At 44.1% G+C, this 17947-nt stretch overlaps 2 protein-coding genes across 4 annotated transcripts in view; one reads left to right on the forward strand and one right to left on the reverse strand.

Moving 5' to 3' along the window:
- MACROD1 (mono-ADP ribosylhydrolase 1) overlaps positions 1-17947 on the forward strand; it is a 2310829-nt gene that overhangs the window by 813538 nt on the left and 1479344 nt on the right. The window lies entirely within an intron of this gene.
- Positions 1-17947, reverse strand: part of FLRT1 (fibronectin leucine rich transmembrane protein 1) — a 369338-nt gene that overhangs the window by 236843 nt on the left and 114548 nt on the right. The window contains exon 1 of one of the 2 annotated variants that reach the window (XM_069207111.1): positions 851-927. The exons of the other annotated variant lie outside the window; for it this stretch is intronic. The gene's annotated coding sequence lies outside the window, so the exon portion shown is untranslated. Of the gene's footprint in view, positions 1-850; positions 928-17947 lie in introns of those variants that run through there. 2 annotated transcript variants of the gene reach the window in all.

The following is a 17947-nucleotide window of genomic DNA, read 5'->3' on the forward strand; positions in this document are numbered from 1 at the left end:
TTAAGGTCCTGATTTGAATGGTGCAGCCGGTGCAGTGGCACCAGGGCCAAAAGTTGTCATATAAAGCTCCTCTGAACACCTAATATTGCTATATTTGACTACCAAACCGGCAGTCACAATTGTGGTTACCTTACAGTTAAAAGAGGAATGATTTAAATGATGCAGCAGGTGCAGTGGCACTTTTCCAACTATACATTACTATACGCTAATACAGTGCCATATTAAATAAGGTTCAGATTACGAGTTTGCAACCCTGGTATATTAATTCAAAATACATCAAAACATAAACAACTGTTAAGGTTCATAAAATTTAAAGTAAACATTATTATGTCCTTTTTCTAATATTTAAATCCAGTAAGTAAGATAGAATGCAACAGAAACAAGCATTTGCAATGCAACGGGTCTCGCTTTTGCTCGAATTAGAGCTATAAGCGTTGTAAACTCGTAACCACACTTTTCTTTCCACATAAATTGAAAGAAATACAAAACCTAGCGTTATTGTGCTATGTAAAACCCAGCACGATCGCCCTGCGTGGAAAATAAAAAGATAAAGCAGTGCAGAAACCAGGCTCAAAAATTGGAGCCTCGTATGTTTTCAGTAGTTTATTGGTGCGCTCGAGGAGGGCTAAACACTGGAAAAGGCATAAAGTATGCATGCCTTTCACTAATGAAAGCAAGAGAATTTAAAAAAAAGCCAAGCCCATGTACTAATGAAAGTGACAGGCATGACATGGGCGTGGTTAAAAGTCCAAAGAGAGATTACAACAGGGACCGAGCGTTTGTGTGTTCGACCCGAAGGCAAAATTTAATAGCTTTGCAAATGTTTGTTCCTTTGGACATTTCTTGGTACCTCTTTCCAGGTCACAGTTGTCACGTGCCCTTCCTTCTCTCCCAGGTATCAACATCTGGACCCCCTTCGACCTCTGTAACATAAACAGGGGTAACTGTTCAGTTCATCCTTCTCCTTAATGGACATCTTGAGTCCTTTTGCACGATGCAAAACTCCCCAAGCCTCGTGAAGTAAACGAAGGGCAAAAAAACAAACGACAAAGTCAATGTGCACGGCATTAATTTACTCTGACAGCTAGCAATTACACCACGTGATGTGGAGATTACTCCAAATGCATTTATTACAGAGGGTAGCTGTGGGGGGAGGGGCCGACTTATTTACTGGCAAATCCATACTCATTACAAGATTCAGCCGTCCCCGGACAGAAAACAAGTCGAGTGAAACAAATAATTATCAAAGTCCTCCCTTCTGCCGATCAGCGCTGAGAGGAGGAGAGAAGTCTCACACGCCTTCCCCAATCACTCACTGCTCCCCCTCGACCCTCCTCCAAGTGCCCTGTCTTTATTCCTGCACCTTTTTCATCAGTAGAGCAGCTTTTTTACTCCGGCTCTGCTTCGTTGCATCGTTTTTTGTTGAGTACCTTCGATTTAGACCTCCTCATTCTCTCTGCTTTCCCTGGTGCCCTTTTTTTTTTAATCTTTTCTCCACCGCTCCATCCTCCTGCATTATTTTATCGCATTTGTTCTTCAGAGTTATGGGATTTAGCTTGTATGGTGCGTGGTATGACTTTACAGTGGCTTTATGTCACATTTTGCTGTATGGGTGTTCCTTTTAACGTGATTCATTCGTTTCACTCCAAGGCCTGAATCTAAATCATCCTGTGAAGGTTTGTGTTCGGGTCCATCCCTGGGTTGGGTTGTAGTCTCTTATCAGTGAGCTCCATTGTATGACTTCGGGCCTGATTTAGAGTTTGGGGAGGGGATTACTCTGTCACAAACATGACGGGTATCCCGTCCACCTTAGTCAAATTCCATTATAGCCTATGGAAATTGTATTACAGCGGGCGGGATATCCCTCACGTTTGTGACAGAATAACCCCTCCTCCAAACTCTAAATCAGGCCCTTAGTGTTGGAGGGGATGGACACAGAGCCATGCTGGTTGTTCACAAATATCTTCTGTCCATAACAAGCCTGTTGCTCAGTTGTTAGGTATGGATTAAAAAGGCCTTTCCAGGTTTGCAACACTAGGCGTAATTACTTTTTGACCTCAACTTGAAATTCCAGGTTTTGTGTAACTTTTGTACTGACCCTTACTTTTTCCCTTCATAGATTCCTATAAGATAAATGGTAGGAGTTCTAAAACAATGTTCCGATAGCGGGAGAATACAGGCAGTTTTATAGCGTGATGAAACCGAACTGCCTGTCATCCATCATCCTGACCTGTGGAACACCTAATGGTGATGACCAAGTCTCTTCTGGTAATGATCACAATATGTTCTAACTTTTTTACTTGGGGTAAATATACTCCAGCGGGGCAAATTTGAATTAGGGTGTAAGTGCCATTGTGCCTGTTTGAGTGATGTAGGTATGCGGTGTATTCACCGAACTTTATTCTTGGTGTGTTTGAGTTGTGTGCATGTGATGTTTTGTCTGATTTGATCTTTTACCTTGTGGCATCAGTCGCTATTTTCGTTAGTGCTGTCAGCACATCTTTGTGTAGTAAATGGTATGCATTAAATGTTCTTTATCCTGTGTTTTGTTATGTGTGTGTGTTGTTTTATGATATATGGTGAGTAAGTAGCTACTTGATAGGCCGCCACCAAGTATACTTTCTATTCAAGTGGATCTATGAAAGATCTTTCGTCAGTCTGTGTACGCCATCTTTCAGTTAATGAGGGAGTAGTAGATTTGTGTGTAGTTCTGTATAGGAAACTTTGGAGGCTAGTGCTGTTAGTAACACAATATTTCATTCTACCTTTGCTCCTTTACATTCCTTTTTCAGATCTCTGTCTACTGTCCTCTTCACAGTTATTTGCTTTAGCCGTAAATCTTTGTGTCACCTCTTGCTTAACCACTTCTGCCTTCCAGTTCCAATCTCTGGGTGCTGGTCTGTATTATGTTCCCCGCTCCTCAATTCTCCCCACGCTTTCACCTCTTTATATCCCTTCCTCTTTCTCACCGCCTTTCACCCACTTTCTTTCTGGCTCCTCTCACAAACAGTTCGATCTCATTTCCATGAATCTATTCTCCACCTCTTTTTCAGTTTCGACTACAGCTTTATTGGACTGTGGCAAACCTATTGTATTAAAAACAAAATATACCTACAGTGGGCTTTTTGCCCTGGCTTATGACTGGATGGCTTTGCACAAAATGTTTCACCACACTCGCTTTTCTTTTGTTCCCCTGCCTTTCCTCGTTTGTCCTCTTTCTCTTTTCTCATCTACTCTTCCCTTCATCTTTAACTTCCTTCCTTCTTTACCTGCTTGCAGCCACCCCTCAACCCCCCCAGCTCCTGCCTGCGTGTGCCCTCCACTGATCCTCTTAACGTGGATAGAATACCCACTGCTTTGCAGTGTTACATAACAAACCACTTAACCGGGGGCACAGTGCAGACTTAATCTAAAGAAAACACGTACAGCGCATTAAATAACAGCCAACGGAATGCAGAGAAAAGGGCATAAGTGCAGAAGCGTGCACCGAGCCCACCTGCGTGAGCTAGGCGGGTTGGCGAATCCCGATGCGTGATCAACAATTTGCGTGACTCTGAGAAAATCAGTTTAGCTACGTGGGCCTCAGTTACAAATGTGCAGTGCTTTAAATGGGCCGACACTGTCCGGTACGGAGTACAGGCACGTTTTTATTTTGAGAGGGAGAGTACGGCACATCTCAGGAAAAACGTAATACTTTTAATTGGAGAGTACCGGCACTTCTCAGAAACAAGCAGGTACTCTGTTACAGAGTACCTGCACTTTAATGTTTCCATTTCAAGCACTGGCTGGCACTGTCTGGTACGGAGTACAGGCACACTTTTATTTTTTGAGGGAGAGTACCTGCACATCTAAAAAAAAATGTCATACTTTTATGTGGAGAGTACCGGCACTTCTCAGAAATAGGCAGCTACTCTGGTACACAGTACCTGCACTTCTATGTTTTCAGTTCAAGCACTGCATATATGTGTAATGCAAGTATGTGAGCACTGGCTGTTCTGTGTACAGTTCGGCTTGTTTTAGGGAGAAGCATTAAAATAAATAAGACCAAAGTTGAGCAGGTATCATGAGTATTTATTTTATTTGAGTTCATTCGGTCTAGAGATCTAGGCCATTTTGAGTAACAAAGATAACAATCATACATGATAAAATAGTATTTGTTAAAAAAAAACAAGATAACAATAAAAAAACAGTAATAATCAGGACAGTATAACAATAAGATCAACAAGACTAGGTATTTGATTGTAGATAAAAAGTACAATAAATAAGACATGGCTAAAATATTGAGAATAAAAAAGATAAAAGCTAGGATATAAAATTCTGTCTAACATACCGATGTGTGCAATTGTTTCCCCGTAAGACCTGGCCTCGTCAATCCTCATATAGAGGCAAAAAATAACAGTTGGGACTCCTTCTGTCGACTAATGTCAGGATGGCTCACATGCTCTTTGAAACAATAAGCCTACGCCGGATGTACCAGGCCTCCGCTAAAAATTTGGTAACTGTAATAGCAACCACGGAGGATGAGTCGTATGTGCAGATTCTGGTGGCGTTTGCTCTATCATGTAATGACATATTTTTACAGAGGGGAATGATCCACCTCCCTCTGGGACTTTTATACAGAGGGCAGAAAAATAGTATATGCTCTATTGTTTCTTTACAATTTTGGCAAGAGATACATCTATCATTTGAAGCGATGTTAGATGACCAGTGAGCCGTAAAACCATTAATAGGCAGTGTACCATATCTTAGTTGGAGGTATCATGAGTAACTTTAGCCATTTGTGACTTGATGAATCTGTAAAAACAAGGTGATGTATGGAATGCTTGAATTGATATCATCACTGCGGATTGCTCGGCCGCCTCCCAATCCATTGTGTTTTGGCCACCATGCCACCTCAGTGAGGACCCAGCCATATGGAAATCAGTCTTCACCCTGCTCCTCATGGGAACAGTCCAGCCCGAACTGCCAAGCCTGCTTCTTCCTGAACCGGAGCCCAAGCAGCCTAGGACCGGTTTCACCCTAATTAGGGTTTATTCATTCAGGTCTCCCTAACAGTTGTAGGCAAAATTCCTGCCCTGTGCTATTGCCCACTCCATCTTCCAGCTTTCTTGTCCAAGAAATACACAAATATTCCTCTCCATGCCCGCAATACAGCGACTGGCTTAGGGGCATGGCTGAATGGGCTGTAGCAGAAGAGGTCCACATGAAGCATAGCAGACTGAATGATGATAGGCTGGAGGATGACTTACAAGCATGGGCCACTATGATGTCAGACTTAAAAGGGCACCCAGGTGACCACCTTACACAGGGGGGCCTAGAAAGGCATCAGGGCGGTCAAGTTGTTGGAATGGCAGAGAATAACCAACGCAGTTACAGGCTGGGATATGGGCTGGAACTGTACCCTTGGACAAACATACCTACTTTAGACAGACTGGGGGGCTAGTAGACTCACGGGACACCATTGTGACATTCAAGATTGTGATGGTATAGGAATTGGGCAGGGCAAGGAACAGCTCCGAAATTCTACTAGTATCAACAAGTGAAAAGATCACTATCAAGAGCAGAGGTGAAGTGTGGCTGTTGTGGGGTTGGTAATGATTGCCTACTTAGACAGGTCAGGATTTAGAGACATGGCTTTTATGATTACAATTTTATGTACCCTGTATTTTGTAAAACTTCAATAAAGATTGTTGAAAAAATTAAAAAAAAATCCTCAACAAGCAACTCAGTTGGGACGAAGCCTGCGAAGTCCACACAAAAATTACAGACAGAACTACTTATTTGAAGTTGTCTCTTGTTTGGGTTATAAGAGATATAGTCCAAGCCTGCCCTTGACAAAAAGCCTGTGTAGATGTTTTCAGCTTTGTTTGGCACCCAAATCCTTCAACATTCAAAGTGATCCACCTGGTACTGGACACTTGGTCAAACTGCAACAAATTAGAATTAGAAGCTGGAGCTATATTCAGGCAATTTACAGAGCTATGATGATCTATACTTTAGAGTGTTGCTGGTGTTTTCTGAACTCGATCTGCATGATTTTTGTTCTGTTCAAGTTTGGGGCCAAGCCACGAAGTTCTGCCCATGGATCTGCTGCTGTCTGGCACCATTGGCTGGGAGATGCTGCCAAAGTAGAGGCAGCTAGCCAGCACAAGGAGATCAAAGGAGCAGCAGGCAATACCTTAAGTACTGCAGAAAACTCCTCATCGACGACAGTGGAAACGTGGATCCTTAAAAAGTTGCTCTCCAAACTCTAATTCATTCCTTAATCATCTCTGGATTGGACTGTGGAGCAATCTTACTAGCTGACATATCAAAATCGAGATTGATGCATTGAATGTAGAATTAAAATCACCAGAAAGACTTATTGCAAACACAAAATGGGCAGACCACATCTCGCGTTCCCAAGATCACTGAACTGGCTTCCGGTAGAGAACTGTTATACAATTTTTACTGTGCTCCGACATCATCTGGATGTGGTCATTGCTATGGAAAAATTCCAAAATAATATTAGCAACTAAAGTGCAGGTGAGCTGACCCTAGATCTGGAGAGGCTGGAACGTATAGTTGCTCCTCTGCACCACCAAATAACTTTTTTTTAGTAAAGTGGCAATCACATTGCCCTCATTTCATGACCGACGGTACAATCTGGCCTTCAACTTAGCTTACATTGAACTTGGGTCCAACCAATGTCAGACCTGGAGAAAGTAAGAGTGTCCCTGAGATACTCTTGGATCCCTCATGACCCTGCTGCAAGCACCGTACTGCCCTTCTATATTAGAATCCAATGCTCAGTGTTGGGACTGCAAATCCCATCAGAACTGTGGACAATCCAAGCTGTGAATATAAGTTTATTCATTAGTGCTGCGACCAGTGGTGCAGTGAATCCCCCAATTCAGCAGCTTAAGTGGGGGCGCAACTGGGCCCCATGTACTGATGAACTGGGCATCGATAAAAGCCAATTAGTTGCTTATGGGCCTCTTCTGGCTGCAGGTCTTCAGAAAAGTGCCCATGAATAATACTGTTGGGGAATTCCATGACAGAGGGATGTGGGAGGTAGGCTGAAATAGAGTAAAGTGAGAAAGAGAAACAATACATTTATGACAGTCGTGGAAAACACAGAGAGTAACACATAGAAAAAGTAAGCATGAGAGAGAAACGTAAGAAAGAAGAAGCAAGGCTGGGGCAAACGATCAGTGGATAGAAAGAGAAAATATAGAACAGAAGGAGAAATGATGGGTGAAAAGAAGGGATGAACTATGAAAAGAGTAAGGAAGAAAAGGTGAAAGGTAGCCTGGAAGGATGAAAGTAAGAGCGTTTTACCCTGGGCTTTAGCAGAATGAATAGAGGGGCCACGTGGCAACGGCGGGCCTCGCCCACAGGTGGTCTGACGTCTGGCCCTGGGGAGGCGTTGATGCGACCTGCAGCGCTGGGCTTCCACTTCCTTCTGGTAGCAAGCTGGTTAATGTTGTTAACTTTTTAGAAAACCACAGCACGGCTGCAAAAAGAGACAGTGCTGGTCCTCTTTTGCTAATATCAGTTGCTATGAATCTTTTATTGAAAGCTTTAGCTGCCGTAATTTTACAAGTAATTTTCTGTTCCAACAGATCAAGCAATAAACTAAATACAAAGGTAAGGATTACAGAATTATGATTTATGGACAGAACTGCTGGGAACTAGTGTGGGCATTTGAATGAATATTTAAGAGAACGACACTAAGGCCAGGGCTGGCTAGGGACGGCTCCAAGGCAAGGGTTAGGGAAGAAAATGAACACAAAAGCCAAAGTTGGAAATGTGGGATAGAGCACCAAGGCCACAATTGGTGGCAGCTAGTGTGGCAGAAGGGGTGAGATTAAATGGGATTGGGTACCAAGGCCAGAATTTTAAAAGGAGGATTCGCGCTACAGGTTCTTGGAAATAGGGGGGTTGGCACCAAGGCCAGCAATGGATGTAGAAGAGAAATAGCAATATCTTTAAGACTACAAGTGGCTGGATGTTGAGGCCAGAATTAGGAAGAAGGGTTGACTAATTGTCACATCGGAGGGACAAAGACACTAGACACAGGCATTCAGCTTGGAAGTGCTACCTGGGTGTTGGCATCAGCTGGAGAACAGAGTGCCGCTGTGACATAGATGGTGTAGTTCCCAGGAAGTTGTTCCACACGTTCTTTTACCGTTAGCAGTGCTTTTACCTTTATCCAGCGTGGCTGATCTGTCCACTTTTATAGGAGGTTTCTTTAGTTGTACGCATATCCTTTCTCACTATCATTCTTTTTGAATGGGGCTGCACAACGTCCCACTTAATAGCTGGAATGGTGATGGTTGATGGGGGAACGAAAATATGATGGAAATGCTTAAGTTAACACGTTTAGCCACTGAGAGTAAATCAGGTGCCATTTCAGCCACTCTTTAGTTTCCCTGCGTCAATAGAGAAGGGAGATCGGTCATATGCAATTCAACCCAACCATGCTTCAACAACAGCAGTCTGGCAAATTTGCTAAACGGCTTTGCCTCTGCCGGAGACAAATAAGAGGCGTGTTGCTGCCCTCATCTCAGAATGCTAGTGAAGCTTAGATTCACACTCTAGGCCCTGCCTGGCAGTAGGCCCACACTTGGACAGAAGTGAAGTTGTTTTCTCATCAGCTGTGCCGTTATGAAACTTTCTTAATTCACTGCAACATTGATTCTGCGATCTAACACTGCTTGTCCAATGCTGTCCTCTTGTCCGTGTAGTTCTGATATCGATTAGCTCAGAGCGAACTGCGCATTAGCTCTGTTGGTGGTGATGGCTTGTGGTACATATCGCGGCTGCAGCACAACAGCTTATTTACAACCATTGTTCTTATCATGGCCAAAATGTTTGGTGGGTGGTGTGACAGAGGGTCACACTGATGCCAGTAGGGTGGTGTCGGGGGCACGGGTGTGGGGGGTGTGGAGCAGTGTGGGCTAAGATGGGTGTAGGGGAAGCGAATCATCTACATCTAATGGCTAAACTGAACTGCACAATGTGCAACCAGACCTGGGATCAATCTCAGCTTTCCCACTTGACCAAATTGTGTGATCTTAGACAATTGTTGTATTTCACTTTCCCTCCTTTTCATTCATTATCACATAGGAGGACCCCAGAATTCAGGAGTTCAGGATGTGCCTGCACAAAAACATTTCCTGTGTTTGATTTAATAAACTATGATGTGGTCTATAAAAAATAGCAACCTGGCCACCCAGAGGGGGCACAACTACTGACTTGCCTCTTAGTTCACTATTGGCATTGTTGTCTGCGTGTAGGGGGCATAAATATTTCAAAATTCATGTTTGAAAACTATCACTTTAAAAAACAACTTCTCGATGCATTGATATAATCTGCATTACTTAGATGAAATGGTTTTGCCTGTTAATTTATTACACTGTTTGAATTTTGAAGAGACTTTATCATATTTTTAAACAATTGCTGCACAATCTCTTTATAAATTAGGATGTTCCTAATCTTAAACAGTGCAGGACATCCTACTTACTTCATTTCTTTATCTGCATTTAGCCTTTAAATAAATGCTTGCTCTAATTTAACATATGTTTGGTGTTAGTGCAGAGTTGAGTAAAGAGCAGCGTTGGGGCCGCATGTAAAGGTCAGGAGGGTGCATGCAGCCCCGTGCCCTACTTTGAGTATCACTGTTCTCTCTAGAAACTCATTCTGATTCTGAGAACTGGCCATGCTGTCCCAGTGGTGTCTCTTGGTTACCTCGCATGTCCTTGACTGGGCGCGACCACAGCTCTGTGCTGCCACTTGCCTGCTACTCTGCTTTTGTGGGATTCCAGAAATCAAGGGATAGGTTAGATTAGACGCAAAGGTGGGTGGTGGGAGATTAGGGATTGGCGGGTCCCCGATTCCAGATAAATGCAATTCTAAACTGACTGATTAAAAATGAATATACTTCCTATTCTAAGCTGAACTAACTAATTTGGAAAATTAAAATAGATTTCCCGACCACGTGCCTTTTCATCTGTCAACTTAGCGCTTCAGGTGCTTAGTCAGCTCTATGACCTGTCCCCCTCTGCTGCCAAAGACCCTGAGGCACTCATTGTGAGTGCCATGTACAAGGAATTCCCTGATACATGGCACTCCACACTTGTGGGAACTCAACGGTCTTTGTGCTCTCATCGCTGACCTTTCAACAGCTAAAAGCTCCTGAAATTTTACGATGGGAAAGCAACATAAAAAGAGATAATATTGTGCAAATCTGTTTCAGTAACCCAGATTCCTGTGAAAAGTCTCAATTTCTAATGGTGCTCCAGCAGTTTTGCAGATACACATGGTTTTGCAGATACACTTACTTGTTAGGTCTTTCCTGCTAGACAGTGCATGCAATGTCTATTGAAAAATATATTGTTAGCTTAGAGTGGACTTAGAGCCCGCCTATTGCTTGTCATTTTTTGACTTTATGGTCACTCTCAATTGCTTGCTTCTTATTTGTCATCTTACGTGGGCGTTCCTTCCTCTTTTTTTGTTTGACACTCCCCTAGAGCATGGGCAAAAGATTTGCAGCCTGACAATGTTTGCTTGCCAAGCACTATTTTTTTCTTTTTGTTTAAGCAGTCCATGAGAGAGCATGTGTTTTCTAGCTGGCTTCCTCTTATACATCTCTCCCCCACTGCACTCTGTGTTCCTCTCTCTCGCCTGTGTGCTTTTTCCCACCATCTCAGCATTGCTCTCTATTGCCAGTTTGCTACCTGCGCCATAAGTAATGCTTCCACCACCAACCTGATCCTTCTTTGTGGCTTCCACCAACCACCCTCACCCTCCAAATTGCTTCCCTTATGCCTTAAAAAACACTTTTGTATGTTTTTTCTTTTTAGTTACTGATCCAACTGAGATTGGTAACTTGGCTGCACCATTTTGTGGGTGGTGTATGCGCCTAAAAAATTAAAAAGCTGGCCCTGTTAAAGGCTTTTTCAAAAATCTTTAGCAAAGCTGAACTACATAAGGGAAGCCTTACAGCATGGCTAAAAAACATTGGTAAAGCCAATCAGTGCCAAAGACTCTACCTGGTGGCTTTACCAATTTTTGTTATGTGTGGGAATACCACATGGCTGTTCCTGACCATGGCAGAGTTAGTTGCAAAAAAAACAGATGATGGTCAGAATGCTAAACAATGTCAAATATTCACGCTTAGTCACAGACCTGGGCCTAAATTAATCGTTTTTTTGCTTGCCATGCCATTCCAGTTTGGACCCAGCCATATGCAAACCATTCTTGATCCTGCTCTCCTTGGGATCAATCCAGCCCGAACTGCCAAGCCAGGTCCTCCCTGGACCGGAAACAAGCATCCTTGGACGATTTCGGGATATTACCCCTCATCTGTCAGGCTAGCCTGAATTCAGTGGCATAGCGAGCTCAGGAACCTGTCTGGGCATACCCCTCCCACTAAGGTGACAGTTGCAAAAAGAGCAGTTGATGGATGGAATGCTGAACAAAGCCAAATATCCACACCCAGTCACAGATCTGGGCCTAAATCCATAGTTTTTTTTCATTCACCTGGCAAGGCAGTTCAGGCTGGACTGTTCCCATGGGAAGCAGTCTGAAGACAGATTTGCATATGACCGGGTCAAACCTGGAATGGTGTGGCGAGTAAAAAAGTACAGGTCTGTGTTTGAGATTGTTCAGCATTTCATCCATCATCTGTTCTTTTTGCAAGGCAGAATTCGAGCATTAGTGTTATTTCCTGGGCACATTGAAGTCCCCTCTGGGGCCACCACCCCGGAGTGCACCAGTCGTTTCATGGTACGCTTAAGCTCTGAGTCTGGGATGCCACCTGTCAGTACTGCTCACTGACTTCAGGCACAGAAGTATGACCCAGGTAGGGCCATGATTGACTTATGGTGCCACCCTGTTCCCAAAGCATCTCGACACCAATGCCACTCTTCTTTGGAGGTAAGGCTGGATGAAAGAGGCCCGCACATCAAACTTGTGTGACCCTTGAGTCCGTTTGGGATCAGTTTATACTCTCTTGGTCTTGCAATTGTTGCAAGGAACCAGTGGCCTTTATTGACAAACGCTTCACTTTTGCAGCATCAGTTTTAGTGCAGAGTATCTGACTGCTACGATTTTCCCACCAGTGACGAACCTGCCTAGAATCATCTGAATAACCTTAATTTGGTTTCCACGATTGCATAGGCACTTCACTACTTCTGTCCGCCTGACATCTATCTAGCTGTTAATGCCTATCAAGATCCTGTGGTTGGACCTTCTTTGTGTTTTGAAAGTGTAAATATCTCATTCCCCTGTCAAGTCACCCCCAAAGCTGATCCCATCTGCAACTCCACCTGCTCGGCTGAAGGTGAGACAGGTAGTCCAACTGTGACCCTCATTTGGCCTTGGATCTGACCAGGTAGGACCTAATTTTTTGATCAAAAAGTCTGGGATCAGCCCGGTGAGTATCGTGAATCGATTACATCTGTGCTTTTGCCAGAGACTCCCATTACTACGTTGCAAAAACTTTGTTTGCCTCAATGTTAATAAAGCACAGATATTTTGAAAAAACAGTTTTGCTTCTGTAGCCCCCTATTAGACTGTGTATGAAATAGGTTTGAGATTGACGTTTTAAAATAATTATAAAATATTGCTTTCTGTGCGTGCAATAATTATTCGCCTGGCATCATTAATGTGTGTACTGTATCTTGTGTGATCCATGGCCGCCCTCTTGACCTTGCTGTTCGTCGCAAATTCTTGTTGGAGAATTGAGGGAAACCCAGCCCCACCAAAACAGAAGCCTTATTCAAAGAACACTCCACTGAGAAAAAAACACGTGCTGGAAACGATTAAGTCAGCACTTCTAAGTGCCTGGAAGTACTTCAGGCGAAAGGTCTCTTGGGGTTGATGTTTGTCTCATGCACACAGGATGTCATCTAGACATTAGGGTCACTTTTTCTTGGGTGCTGGTGTAGAACTTCCCACAGCACAGAAAGCCAAAATAGATGCTCTCAGGGGTATTCGCTCCCTGTGAGAAAGAAACTGACACTCAGGCATTTGAGTACATTTTTGTTGCCTGCAGGCTGCGCTTGCACAGTGTGTACCCCAGAGCTCCTTGCCACATGGTCAGTTAAGTTGAGGTGTCCAGCCGCTAAACGCCACCCCGCAGTCGCTCCAGAGACCATTCCCTCTTTGTCATCCCCTGGCATCCTCTCCAGCTAATGTTCATCTTAAATATTCATTCACTTGACAGAACGCTAATTAACCAGAGTAAGGTGCATTATTTCTTGATTACATTTTTTTTATTGGCAGTCTAATTGGAGTGTTAGCAGCCCCGCGGGGAGCCGTAAGGGATCCCTGGAGCTCACTGCCTTGGCTAAGCTGCAGCACACTTCCAGCGGATCGACCCCTCTCTCTAAGGACTCTCTGGGCGTCTGGGGGAGGGGGAGAGGGAGTAGAGGGCCAGGTTTTCGTCATAGTGCCCTAGTCCCCTTATATTTGCTGGGATCTGCCATGATGTGGATGGCGTTATTTGTAATTTAGAGGTGTTATTTTATTACAGAATATGCTGAGCGTGGCTTCTGTGAACACAGGGTCCTGCATAACACCGCGCCCCTGCATCCAGGCACTAGAGCTGACAGCTGAATAGAAAGAAAAACTATTTTTAGCACACATTTTTTTCTTAGGGTGTTATTAGGAGGTGGAGAATTTTAGTGATGGGGATTTGCCCACAAAGACGGTGTCTATCACCTTTTCCTATTCACATTACAGGGATCATCTAACCCCAGCCCTAGTGTTTTAGATATGGTTTCCCTACTTGTTTGACATGATATCCTTGGTGAACATGGGAAATAAATCTGCACCAGTGTGCGGAGTGGAAGTGACTGGCTTGCAGACCTGCGCAGGTTCGACATGAGAGCCATGGCAGCCAGGTCTGGCAGTCTGGCTAGCAGTGCTTTCCAACCTGTAGCTTGTCGGCAGATACTGAACAAGTTGATAAGATAAAGCACAATTATAATAAGGTGAACGTGTTTTTTTGAATGGGAAGTTGGGGGAGGATGAAGATGTCACACTGGACATAGGGCCACATCGGTGCTGCACATACCAGTCTTTGTGGACTTGGGGCCATATGTACGAACACTTTTTCCCATAGACACAGAATGGGTAAAAACCTTTGCTACATCTGGCCCTTGGTTCTCTTTGTAAAAATTCCACAGGCTTACACCACACTCCCCTGCAGTCTGCCTCATACACTTTGTTTTCTCTCAAAATCACCTTAAAAAACTGTTACACATATGACACCTCCATTGGTGGATTCAGTGAAGGCGTGAGAAGCTGTCACTTGTGTGCACTTTAAGAGTGAGAATGGGCAGTAACTTCAAGGGGCTTTTGTGTGACTGGTAAAGATTGCATAGTTGTGGAGATTTGCATTGTCTTTTCCTTAGCAGTCCTGTTTCCCTTGATGTGCAGTGTCAATGATTTTGGACCTCTTGGACTTTAGAGACCTCCTTGGGTAAAGCGCCCCCTTCCCCCGAAGTGGGGGAGCGCAGCCCATTAGGTGACAGGGCCTCCGAGGCCCAGCACTCCCCTATGCCCCGGAGGTGCGCAGGGCTGGCCTTGACTTCTGCTCCGGCACCTCGCGAGGTGTGGGAGTGGAAGTACTGGGGAAGGGCAAACGTAGGGGCAACGTGGGCTTCCGGCTGGATTCGGCCGCCGCAAAGCAGTGGGGGGTTACTTAAGGGCCCCCCAAGAAGGTTCGACCTTCTTTCTGGTTTGCGGCGTCCGGGTTCATGCAGGGCACGCAAATTGTATACCCCGAGTATGATTGGTGTTTTGAGGGGGGCGGAACCCTGAGCGTGAGGACAAGGAACGGTGTAGTCAGGGTAACTGCCCCTCCTATGGATACAGGTGAGAGATCGGTCACCTGTGTGGTCCAATGGTGGCTCAGGACAGGAAGGGATCCTGTCAATGATTTATGGCCGCTAATTGTCAGGACTTGTAGTTATTGTAAATATTGGTGAAATTGAATTTCGATGCTTGATTTATGATTATGTTTGTTTAAGGAAACTAATTGATGTTTAAATAAAACCACTTCCAACAAAATTAAGCTTGTCGGTCTGTGTATAGCTGGTGGGGGGAGTGTGGGCTACCTGGAGGCCTCCGGATCCTAAGGATGGGGGGCTGGTGCTTGCAATCTGAACTGAGCATAATTATGTTTATGTATGTAAGAAGCATATATGGCAACACGAGCTCTGCTCCGAGGAGGCAGGGACAGGGGAGCAAAGGGGTACGGCAGGGAGAGAAGTGTGGTGACGATTAGTATAGTGCTACTTACTTAGTACTCATATATATCCTTTCCTTGCCGAGTTGAGACCTGTACAGAAATAGTCATGAGCTACAATCCAGCAATGTTTATGAAAGAAGAGAAGTTGAGTTAATTGAGTATTGTTAAAAATGCACATCATCTATATTATCTCTATTATTGTTGTTTTGTTGTGCTCTCTGGTGTGTAAACATGTAAAAAGAGATAACTGAAAAAAGATACAAAACTTAATTGTGATTTTGTCACTCTATACAATATATTTGTATATATCGTGTAAAACTATTGTGAAGCTAATAGTAGGAAATTAACTTTTTTGTATATACATTATACATGTGGTCCTACTTTTTCCCTACTCAATACAGATCCAACCCTATCCTACATAAGAGTATAAATCTCCTGAGAGCTCTGTCTTGCTCGTGAGAAGAGATACTCTGGTTAACAATGCACAAACACGGCACGGGGACACAAGGGTGCAGGGGATATTGGTTTCTGTGAATTATCAGGTGGTGCTTCCCTGAAGACATCAGAACTGGAGAGGGACCCATCTATTTTTACTTGCCTACCCAACAAAGAAGAGCCCCATACCAACTACAAATGGACGAACTAACGGGCATAGCTACATCGGTCAGGTGGAGTATAAAATTACACACACCACACTACGATAAACACTGGAGTGACAACCCTAAAACAGTCCCCCTCATAAAGTTTTACCCACCCCCTTCAAAGATCCACTTGCGTAGACACCAGTCACGCTATTCCGCTGTAGTCGAGATGCCTCTCTCGACTCTCTCGTTTTGTTCTCACCAGCACACACAAGCTGGCAAGCAGTGTGTCTCTGCCCTCAGCCTGACGTACCGATCGGTAAGCCATTCGTCAAGGGGCGGAGAAGGCCGGCATGGGCGTGGATGCCGCCTCATTAATTCAGAGGCGAGCGCGCCGGGAGCTCGTCTAATAGTGCAAGCAGATTTTGTAATTTGTGTTTTAATGCAAATAAAAAGCACGCTCCGACAGCGGCAGAATTTATCGTGGCCCGACATGGCTGGTGTGCAGGGATGCAGAGTAGTTTTACCCTGATCCCCTTCTTCTCGTCACTGCGGCGACAGTTATATTTTGCAGAATTTGCAGTGTATGTTGGAAATGCAGTGATTTTTTAAAAGTAATATGATCGGCCCATTAATTTCCTGCACAAGGTAATGAAAGTTTAAAAAATGTCAACCAGAAAACCAAGGAATTCCAGTGTGCTGCACAGTGACCTTTGCTCTTTTGGATTCTTTTTTTCCTAAAAAAAAGAGGCCACAGTTCATGTGCATTTCTTTACAAATATATGTAGCGTCTTTGACCTATGCATATGCCGCGTTCTGTCCTTGCATAAACTCTGCGTTTTACCATTAGGAGGCGCTAATGAATTGGACATGGTATACAGCTTTTAACAGTGTGCGTGTGCTGTATTTAACCTTTTAATGTACTGGATTTAATTTGCGTATATACCGCACTCGCGTGTACACTGATTTTACCGGTGGGAGTATATATACTAAAAATATATATATTTTGTTTGCATTTTGCAGTGTTGTAAAGAAAAAGGCAACTCCGACTTGTATAATTTACTGTCTCTAGGCTGTAACTTGTAAGCAAAGTGTCAGCATCTGTCCTTAATAAACAGGTTGGTTGCCAAGGAAGACAGCGACAACGTATACAGGACTAGTTAGATAATATGAAAATTAACCCTTCCGAGGAAGCTGGGATCAGCAGCTGAAGACACGATTGATAAGTTCAGATACCTATTTTTGGGATGATTTCCCTACCTTCATAAGGAGACCCTGGTGAGGGAAGCTTGGCTGGAGGAATTGATCATTCTCACACAGCATATTTAGTGACGTGTACAGTGATAGGCTCCACACCTAAGAAAGATTTGACTGAAGGTAGTGCAGTTCGTCCTTGTTCTCTAGAGCGAAGCATCCTGTTTCTCTTTTTTTAATGAAGCATATTTTTGGTCCCTTTCGTAAACGCCTCCTGTTTACCAGGATTATAATGTTGGATCCGAAGCTCTGGGAGTGACATTCAGAGTCCGGCACTTGTACGCAGAGGCAAACCAGTGTTATTACATTTAGGGTTTCACAGAAAAAGCATTGCAGCAGCAAGCAGTTCCCTTGCATCTCCTTGGAGGTGAATGCGGGTGACAGCTGAGAGGAGGAGTTATCAACCAAGACATTTTGCTTGGATGGGACCAGCGCCTTCGCTGTCCCTTTTACTTCTGCATCCATAGCCTAACTTCCTAGCAAAAGCGAATATTGTTTTGTTTACAGCCAGCCACATTCTTCTCAAACACTGGGACATGTTTGAGGAAATGAAAGAATAGGAACCTGATTGCCTAAAGGCTCTACCCTCTGTAAGCAAACATCGTCATCTTTCGTTGATTTCCTCAGCTACCTAACTTCTAAAACCGAAGATATACATACCTAGTAATACTCAGTTTTTCACCTAAAGGGTTGAAGAAGCATGTCTTCAGCTTGGAAGACAGTGCCATTAAAGACAGGTTTAAGGTGGCATGTGCACGACCACCGCATCCCACCAACACTTCTGCTCATAGAAGCTAGGAGCAGGCATTGTTGGCCAGGAGACGGCTCAGGCCAGTGGTTCATAACACCCATCAGGTGTCCCTTTGGA

This window comes from Pleurodeles waltl, chromosome 9 (assembly GCF_031143425.1).
Source record: "Pleurodeles waltl isolate 20211129_DDA chromosome 9, aPleWal1.hap1.20221129, whole genome shotgun sequence".
Taxonomy (NCBI): domain Eukaryota; kingdom Metazoa; phylum Chordata; class Amphibia; order Caudata; family Salamandridae; genus Pleurodeles; species Pleurodeles waltl.